The sequence below is a fragment of the Solanum lycopersicum genome, chromosome 12 (assembly GCF_036512215.1).
Source record: "Solanum lycopersicum chromosome 12, SLM_r2.1".
NCBI lineage: Eukaryota > Viridiplantae > Streptophyta > Magnoliopsida > Solanales > Solanaceae > Solanum > Solanum lycopersicum.
Genome location: NC_090811.1, coordinates 19,448,366 through 19,459,551, shown reverse-complemented (window position 1 = coordinate 19,459,551; position 11,186 = coordinate 19,448,366).

Below are 11,186 nucleotides of genomic sequence, written 5' to 3'. Positions count from 1 at the left end.
ATAAATTGGATGAACCCTTGATTTTGACTATGTTTTGTGTTACTTGGTATTGATCTAATGTTGATGAATTCTTATGTAGTTTTATGTGGGCTATACAGTTGATGTAATCATTGTAGTAAATTGATATCTACGTTAAGTTATACTGATGAATTTCCGTTAATTAGACCTATTTCATCGATTATTGTAGTTTTTATGTTGAATTGTTTGTTATGGCCTTGGGTAAGGGTCTTGTATTATCGAATTGAGTAAATTGACTTTGGATTGAAGCGTGGAGGATGACGTGGGGGTATTCTGCCTTATTTACTTATATTCTAAGTTATTTTTACTTTGATTCTATTGTCTTTTGTATGGTCCACTTATAGTGGAGGTTTTATGTGCTTTACTTGCAATTGATGTGGCCTTGTAGGCGTTACTTTATGCAATATGATGATCTCGGCCTTATTCAAAACTACTTGAAGTAATATGAATATTTGTGTAGTTTTATTATGTGAAGCATGAAAATATCTATCTGCATGTGGAGTCATATATGTATTCTTCTGTTCATGTTGTCTTAGGTGACCATGTTAGACTATTCCTTTTACATTATGTGTGTTGTGTTGGAGTTGAGTATTTATTATTCCTACTTGTCTATATGGGTCTATGTTGATTACATTGATGATTTTATGATATTATGTAGGATGACTTGACGATGTTAGAGTTGTTTCTACGTGCTTACAGGATGACATTCATTATGAGTTAAAGGTGAAGTATCTGGTGTCTTGTCTTGGTTCACTTGTGTCCCTTGCTTGATGTATATATGATTATGAATGTGTTATATCTTCAATTAGGGTGTTAGAACTCTTTTTATTAAATGTATAAATTACATGTTACCTTAATGAAATTAAGAGAGTATTTTATGTGTAAACTTTGATTTAGTAATAATTTTAGATTGTATAAGTTGTGAGCCGTAATGTTATCCTTCAAAGGAAAGGAATGATAGACTTAATTTTAATTGCCTGGAAAGACATCATGTTAATCCATAAGAAATTCATCATGAGCTTCTTGTCGCCATTGTGAGGTAAACCTAGTAGACCTTCTTTGGTAGGGTAAATGTGATTGGGTTATGACTTGTCATGGAATCCTTTTATGAGAACCTAATGTTTGAAGTACTCTATGAAAAAGAAGGCTAGCACTGACTGAGTATGGTAAGGTAAGTCGTTCTAGTTACGTATGAGACTATAATACAACGAAGCCCCTCATACTCCATAACCATGTACCTACATGAGATGTGTCTAGGTTCTACACCTTTGGCAAGTAAAAGAACCTCATGGAGTAGCATAGAACTCCGGATTCCATATTCCATGTTGTAATACACTATGTATTTCTATATTCGTATTTTGAAGTATGGTTCGTGTCCCAAGTATTCTTGTATATTAAGATGATGAGATTAAGACTTAGTATTTCCTGTTACTTTTATATGAAAGAGATTGTGAAGATTATATTATGTTTTGTGTAAAGATTTAATTCCACACTACTTTTCACAATGTTTATGTGATGAATGATATGAGAGGATTTGTATAAGATTCCGAGAGGTCGAGTACGATGGTTACTATCTGAGATTGTATTCTATGTTCTAGGGTGTGGTTTCGAGATGTGTAAAGCTTTGTATCATAGAAAAGGTTTCTGAATGTAGTATTAGGAATCGAAAAGTTTCATCAAGTCCCATCTAGTAGAGTCCTGACCGTTGGTGTGACTCACGACACATCTATGGGCGACAGTCTATAAGACGATAGTCTTTACATTCTTTTCTACTCCATTTTCATGCTGTAGATTAAATGTTATGAGTATCCTTCTTAATGTGTTTCCTTGTGTTTCTAGGATATAAAATACTAGAAGCATAGCCGCTAGAAGAATTGAAGAGTAGATGATGAATAAGGAGGTTCCCCCTGAAGTTGATCATGTTGAGAAAGTTACTCAAGATGGGAAAGGAGTCCAAGGAACCCAAGTGCCTCCCCAATGTGATCCTATTCCTAATGTTGAAGGAAGTATTGAGTTTCTCGAGATGTCTAACAGGGAGATTAGCGCTTTGATTTCAATAGATCGAGTCGTGACTATGGTAGCTAATTTTAATATAATGCCTATGGTTGTGGAGATCACTATGACAACTAGGTTGAGAGATTTTGTGAGGATGAATCCTCCTATATTTCTTGGCTCAAAAGTGTGGGAGAATACACAAGAGTTTCTTGATGGGGTGTATAACGTGTTGAGTGCTATGAAAGTTACAACTAAGGAGAAGTCGGAGTCGGATTCATATCAATTAAGATATGTTTTTCAATTATGGTACACTCTATGAAAGGATAATAGACCAGAAGAATCGAGTCCTATTGAGTGGGAAAAATTCAAGGATGGGTATCTTTGTAATTACTTTCCCTGTAAAAGGAGAAAAGATAAGGTAGAGGAATTTATCAATCTAAAACAAGGCTATATGAGTTAAGGAGTAATCTTTGAAATTCTAAACTTTTTCAAGCTACGATCCTTCTCTTGTGTCTAATCCAAAAGATGAAATGAGTTTTTTAAGACGGGGGTAGCCGACTTAATTATGTAAGAATGTGGTATCGCTATGTTGCATGATGATATGACCCTAGTTAGACTCATGGTGTATGCATAATCATAGAAGAGTTTAAACTGAGGAGGAGGGATAGATGTTTTAAAAGGAGTGGTTCTAATGATCAAGAGCAAACTAGGATTAAGAAGAGGCTAAACTCTAGAATAATGTAAGAGTACTAAGGTGAAATTGGAAAAAGGAGGTAGTTCTCAAAAGGTCAAACCTAAATTGAAAAGTGTGGCAAGAAATATTAAGATGAGTGTCTATTTGGTATCGGGAGTTTCTTTGGTTGTGTTAAGGAAGGTCACAAAGTGAGCGATTGTACTACAATAGCCTCTAGAAGAAGAGAGGGTAAGCAAGTTGCTCCTAGTGTTCTAAAGGATGATGCTCCAACAAAGAGGCCTTTCGATGAACTCCATTTTATAGTGGAGAGATTGGAGGAGAGTGATGATGATTTGGGTAAGTTCTATTTATCATTATGTAATATGAGTTCCTTCTATGTGGGTGATTATGGTTAGTAGTTGTGATAGAATGGTACAGAAGCATGTTTCAAGTGCATGATGTTTAGGAGTTTTAGTTATATTGAATTTCATAAACTTCTTGCATTGTGTATTTTATGATATTATGATTTTATTTTAATATGTGTTTATATGATTTTACTTTGCATATTATCATGTTTATATAATGAATTGCTTAAAATTTGCATTTTTGAAAAAATTGCTAAAAATCATTATAAGCTTGAACTTATCACTACATAATTATGTGAAAAATAATTGTATGATTCATTGATCTAATTGTTGTAATATGGTTATAACTGGTGTATATAATTATGATACTGATTATAAAATGAGTTTTTACTATTTAAAATAAAGCATGTGAGTTTGTAGCATAATGAGTTATAGAATTTTCTTCTAGTTTCTTGTTGTGTTGTGAATCTTTTGACTATGTGAAATTAATGTTTTATTATTGATTATGTGTTGTATGGTTTGATTATTATCTTTTAGATAAATACCTATTCTTGGAAGTGTTCGGAGAGTATCAAGTGTCATTAGAGGACGAATGTGGTCCAACTGGGGAGATTGTAAGATCGCAAAAATGTCTTAGGTGAAATATATCCTAACGTGTTCGTCTTTATCGTTTTATGTACTATTTTGTGATTCATGAGTTTCTAAGGTCTATAAATGAGTTATTATATCATGTATAGGCAGTGTGTAGAGTTTCATGGAGTTTGGAGGTCAAACATCAAAGAATGTCCATGATGTTCGAAAGATGTGCCTTGAAATGACCTTCAGTGTCTAGGTATGTTTCTTCGAGTTTTACGTGTTCTTTTTAGATGAAATTCGTGTGAGAGGTGTTAAACTCATAGAGGATTGTATTTGTGTTGGAAAAGTACTGTCAAATACCACCAAGGACCAACCAAGAGTCATTGAGGAAGTACCCAAACTTGTTGTCAAGACTGTCCCATGCAGGCCCTAAACGATGGAGGCATCGACGGCTCGTGGGCCTATACATGCCCCGTCAATGGTTGTCGTCTTTAGGGACTTATTCTTTGGTGATGAGTGGATCCTTGACAAGCCTTTAAACTCATTGACAGTTTTCAGCACTATCACAACAATGGAGCACCCCCTAGAAGTAGCATGGCGCTTGACCTTTCGGAGGTGTTATACAAGCCCATAGTTATAATTAATCCCATCGACAAAGTAAATTTAGCGAAAAAACTAGAAATTTTAATAAACCTCATATTAAAGAAACTTTACTTAATATACATATAAAATATAATTCATAATACATGAATAGATTCTAAGTCTCTTTGCAATATTAGAGTCAACAACATTAGAATACATTAGGGATACGACCCTTAAGACATAATACAAAATTATACAATACTTAATTGACTTTAAAAAAAAGTACAGATTAGGACATCCTAAGACATAAAGGATTACTTTGCTAGATCTTGGGAATCATCTATAAAGCTCTTCACCATTCAAAACATCCCATAAGCATCCATAACCTACACATTGTGTAAAAAGGAAAAAAGAATGGGATTAGTACACTAATGCACTAAGTATATCAACCATGAAAAAACATGCATTTAAAAGAGACATTTCCTTAAAATCATACTTCTTGCCAATTTGAGTAAATAATTATAAAACCTTTAGAAAATAACATTTATACAAGTCATGTACTTCATAGAAACATAACCAAAGGCCAAGCATCATAGAAACGCACATATAGAATTTAAATCCAATTTGAGGCCACTTTACAGTGAGCTCATTACTCTTTATAGTGAACTATTTTTTTAATTCATGTCTACCAAGTAATACTTTAGGGATAATTGGTGCAATGTATCACCTTAGGACCACAAAGAAAATTATGCATACCATCTACACAAGACAACACATACCATGATAGAAGTATAATACAACATACACATAACTATATCAAGACCTTCATCATATAGTCAACAAGATAAAAATCATGACTAAATATTTATATCATACACATATTCATCACAAGTAAATAAATAATACAATGTCACGCATAAGAAACACAGACATAGATATATCCATTAGAACACCTTCCTAAAACTTCCTAGGGATCTACTTGTGCAATGTCTAGATGGATTCAGTACTTCCACGTATCCAAAGTAACATCCCTTAAGTCATTCTATTTTGAGTTCTATTCATTTTGATTCCATTGTCCATTTAACTTTAGGGAAACTATAGCCTTAACCGACACTAACACCATGGGTGCTAAACATGGAATTTGGTGTTGAAGAGACTCACACCAAGAGAAGGTGTTCCTACCTAGCCAAGGTACAACATTAAAATATATCTTAGCATATTAGGTTATATCAATTGCTATATTCTATGTGGCAAGTATAGTTTAAGGAACTAAGAGATAGGTATTCCCTCTACATACCATTTGGTAATTGGGGCCCCACCTCATGAGAAAACATGCGTGAATTTTCCTACAAGGAAAGTCAACACCTCATGTGGGTCCATAGGTGAGTATTCCTCTAAGGGAAGTCAACATTCTTCAAAAAAAAAATGGTGAACTTCCTCCAAGGAAAGTCAACACTTCTCAATGTCAAGTTCAATTAGTGCTAAACTAAGTTCCTTTATTGAAAAACCATTATTAAATCTATTTATAAAACATAAGATTAGTATATTCATTATTCATATGTTTATAGCATATTCATATGTTTATATCATATTCATATGTTTATAGCATATTCAAGCAACTATCTAGTTTTAGAGTATTCTAGGGCACCCTTTGCAAGGCCCCTCTACTTACTAGACCTTTATACATGTGCGTAAGTGTATACATAGATGTAAAAAATCTTTCAAATATCCATTTAAACCACACATGACCGTACATTCATATTCATTACATATAGAAAAAAAAACTAGAACTATCCTATCAAGGTACACATGTGCAATGTATAGGTAAAATCTCATACACTTGCCTATTCTAGTACACCTATAAGGAACCTAGTTAAGGAAACCCATATCATTCTTTCATAAACATCATCTTAACATACATTATAGTAGACACCAGTGAATATGAGTACTACCTTTCATTTAGACACCATGACCTATACTACTTGTATCATGTAAAGTGAGTGTTGTGTTTACATTGGTCAACATTGTCACATAATAGGTATTAATAACATATCAAGGCAGCCTCTCTATAAGACCACCTTGCATTTTAAAGTATAGACCACACAACCCACAATAGCATAGGAGACAAGTCAACTTCATATTACACTTAGGACTCCTAACTAGTGCTATTCATGCATTCACATAAGGGTATATATGTATGGTATTATTAACCATTTTGAATCATCAATGACATCACCTATACTTTACCCTAACATTGTTAAAAACATTTTCATGTAATAGTCATACACCCTAGATCAGAAGTACAATAGGAATGTAGGCATTATTTTCACATAGTAGTATCATAAGCATATGTTAACATATTCATCTATTTGCCTTCATGGCCATGGTAAACACATATATAATGACAATAATGTAAACAACACCACAATAAGTGGAGCATACCACACAATGTCATACAAGGATTCGTCAACTACACTAGTATAGAAGAGTGGAGAAGAAAAGTAGACCTTACCAATTGATCAATCCTTTTGAACAACATTAATCAATACACCCTTTCACAAATAATACATATATAGGGTAGTATATAAAGGTAGTTTAATTATATTTAAACCATATAAAATTCGCTACATTTTCATAATACAATGTAATACATTACATCACATTTATACTAGAAAGTGGAATAACATAGATGTTTAATCCAATTCACTTGCATTGATCGTCAATACACTTAATCATAATAAAATCATGCAAAGCACTTCAAGATCAAGCTACAACATAGGCATTATACTTGTCAATTGATTCGGGTATAGGGAGAAATTAACGAACATAATTGATTCTCTAAGGTCTTGATCATCAATCATATTTTAGAAATAATCCACATGTTAGGCAGTAGCTAATGAAATCAGAGTCTAGATGAGACACTACTAAAATTGAAATTAACGTCGACACAAACATGCTTCATATCAGGAGTTCACGGAAGGTATGTTTACATAGGTTAATTGTCATGACCATAATCTATACCCCAGACGAGACCAGCGTCGTTGACCTCTCACAGGTCGCAGAAAAGCCTACATACCTCATTCTTACCTCATCTAGGTTAATTTTAGTGAAAAATTTGAAGTTTTTTTTTCTTATTTCATGCTAAACATCATAAACTTAACCCCATAGGCGTTCACAATCTAATATGGAGATAATCAAATAAAATAATTTAGTTCATAATTTTATCAAGCGTATTTTTAACAAAACAACACCAATACAGAGTCTAATCAAAAGTTTAAAGAAACACTAGTGGAACATGCTTCGCTAGATATAACCTATATCTAATCTAGAAAATAACGGTAGACATTCTCGAAATCATTAGGGCCTACCATCTCTGAATGAAAGATCCACATCAGTATAGGTAGAACGTCAACCTGTAACCTCTAGCGTCAACTTGTGCCTACACCTAAAATTGTAGAATTATATGGTATTAGTACGCACTTATACTAACTATAGCTATATGCAAGCACACACCAAGGACATGCATGAGTAACAATATCTCTTTCCTAACAACATCATTATGGAAAGTCAAGTCAGTGGACTTTCCAAAATGCGATCAGGAAAGTTAGTGAGCTTTCCATATTTTTATTAGGAAAGTTATAACAGGAGAATAACATGCATCATCATACTTATCATATTGCACACATCATATAACATCTAAAACATAGTACATAATATATTGCATATAATGCATAACATATTTCATATCATTCATTCATATGCCATCAGACCGTGGAATAATTAACTTTACATTAAGACTTCCCAAAATAAGGGTTCAACATATAGGACCTCAAATAGGGAGCTTTCTTTAGCAAACCTTGAATCTGCTTCATTCATCCATACGTACTTCATTTAATTTCTTTCATAGGCTAGTGTAAAAAACTAGTTATACAAAGGATGTAGTTTAAGACTTTCATCGGGTTCGCCGTGCAATGATCAAGAATGAACTAGTGTCATTAATTGAGTCCAAATCACCTCTTGATCATCCTATCCTAACACCTTTGGTATCACTCATTTCGTTATGTGCATCATATAAGGCTTGCCTCATTCATTCAATGGTAACATTAATTTTATCAGACATATATCATGTTAGCATCATGAAATTCAGTGTTTCCACCTCACCAAAAAGTGGTGGAATAACCGGTAAAAGTCACCCAAAACATGCTAGCGTACATGGGAAATGAAGCCCGCCATATCCCTACATTGGCAGTATAGGTTCAAAGTCTAGGAGAAATAAAGAGACCCATACAAAGGATTCCCGATAGCCTCATCTCATGAGATTTACATAAACCTCCTCCCTTCCAGAAAGAAGGAATCACCGCTTCTAACTAGTCTATCGGTGCTCAGTATAAAGTTCCATTACATTCATCTCATACATCAATGAAGTTGCCTTCTAGTATGATGATATCGTATTTCAATAGATAATTTCTCATCTCATCATTAGAATTAACTGTGTTAATCTCAATACATTCATTAGAGTGTTCATAGATACTAGGCTATTCATTAACTGTACACTCTCATAGGTTAGTACGTTTTGATAACATTTACATAGGATATTTAAGATTGCTCTCATCTATTACATTATCCTCATATAATGTTGTAACCACATACATAAATTTTAGCATATTTGCTCTTTATAATTACTCGCCCCTTTTTACGTGAATGTTCATTTAATCATATGGCAATGCACTTGGCCATTTAGTGTGTTTCCAACTCTTACATAACCCTTCTAGGATTTCACCATTTCATAGTTCATTTAATCATGTGTCAATGAACTTGACCATTTAGTCTGTTTCACACTCTTACTTAACACTTCTAGGGTTACATCATTTCATTACATACATCTTAGGTTCACTAATTTACAAATGTATGATAGAATTATGGGTCTATACATATATGACATTGGGCTTCGTTCATAGTTTGTTTGAGTGATTTATATCTTCGTAAGATTATTTGGCACAAGACTTATACATATTTTATGTATGCAAAAATATGAATTTGATCTAACAAGGCAGCAGTATTCTTGAATATATAATTCACGTATGATTTATGTATAAATACGAAATTCAGGCAAGGTAAACCGTTTTAGAATCCCTTGCACAACACTTACATTTTTCATTAATTTTAGTTTGGTCAACAAGTCTTGGGGACAGAAGATCATGCCCCAGTGCCTCTATTTTCTTTTAATTTCTTTTTATTTTTCACTTCATTTTTTGCTCAGTGGGACTGATAGGATGTAGGATCGAACCCCCACAACCTTATTTACTTTTAGTTTTCAATACTTTTAATTTCTCTCCTTTGACCGAGTGTGTGGTGGGTTCAAACCTCCACAGCCCCAGTTTTAGTTCTTCTCCTTAATTTCCCTTGTATCTTCATGGAGGTCAAAGGTTCAATTCCCACGTTCCTCACCCTTTATTTTTATTTTAATTTTTTTAATTTGAATGAGAGGAGGTGGGTGCGGATCCCACCCCTATCATTTCTTATCATAATTAATTTTCTAGCAAAGGTCATGGGTTCGAATCCCACATGTCACATTCCCTTTTTCTCATCTTATTTAATTGATTTTTAGCATGAGGAGGTCACGTGTTCATTCCCCCGTTATGTCATATATTTTGATTTATTTTTTTAATAAAATTAAAATCCCCTTAGCTTCGCCGAAAGTCATCAAAAAGATGCTAAAACTTTTTTTGGCATCCTATTTTCTCACTTCTTTAACCTGAAATGTTTGTACATTTTAAATAGTTTTTTAGTGAGTTCCTTAGGTGCATTTTAAAGATTTCATTTCGATAAAGAGTTTAACTCAAATCAGCATCTTTACATCACTTATGAAGATCACGATTTACTTAAACATGTGTACATGAAATACAAAGAGCTAACATCATATTTTAGAGCCTTATACGCGAAGCACATAGTCGTGGTTCACATTGCACACACGTACACATAGTTTCGGATCACATAGGTGATCCTTCATATGATTTCAAACACACATACATGAACATATTCATCACGAAAAATAAACACATGCCTAATATCTACCAGCAAACATACCCAACCTACGAATCATTAAGTGCTAGTGATAGGGACATGCAACGGGGAACAACCCTAGTTTTCGAATTGAATATACTGAACCTTAGTGAGGAGAACCCATACCTTTTTGACATTCAAACCTCGACTTAATACCCAAAAAACATTCCAAACACACGTCCAACACCAAAATTTCAACACCCTACTCGACGGAAAACCTTCTCTTTACCTACATGATTGATTAACGTATGTTTTTGTTATATTTTCATGTGAGTTCTTCATGTGTAAATAACCTTTGTAAATATTTTGTTTTTAATCTTATTTGGAACCAAAAAACCTGAATGGGAGAAGAGAGATTGAATGTAAAAGTGTGATAGACATGAGAGAGTGAGAGTTTTATTATGCTTAGGAGTCTTGTTTAGGACTTAGTCAAATAAGGTTTTTATTGAATGAAAAAATAATGATTTCCCTTTTATTTGAAATCATGTAATAAATAAAAAATATTAATTAATTACATTAATTTATCAACTTGAATTAAAAAAAAATTTATTCAGTGCTTCAACCTAGGTTCGAATACGGGTGGAGCACGACTTCACTCTAAGAGCAAATTTTTAGCCCTATCTCCCCAAAATACCCCTACACCTTATTAATTAAATAATTAATTATATATTAAGGTAATAACAATTATACCCATAAACTGGAAAAGGCAATTCTACCCATAGACCCTCCAAACATAAGATTTCCCCTTTTATGTCCGGTAAAGACTAACTCGGGTAAATCTTCATATTCGGGAGCCCAACATGGCGCTAGACCCAACATTTCATAGCTCAACTTACTCCCTATGTTAGTTGGATTGACTTTTCTAAGGGTTCAGAGGTCTTGTTCTACGCGTATCAACCCATGTGAACCCAGTT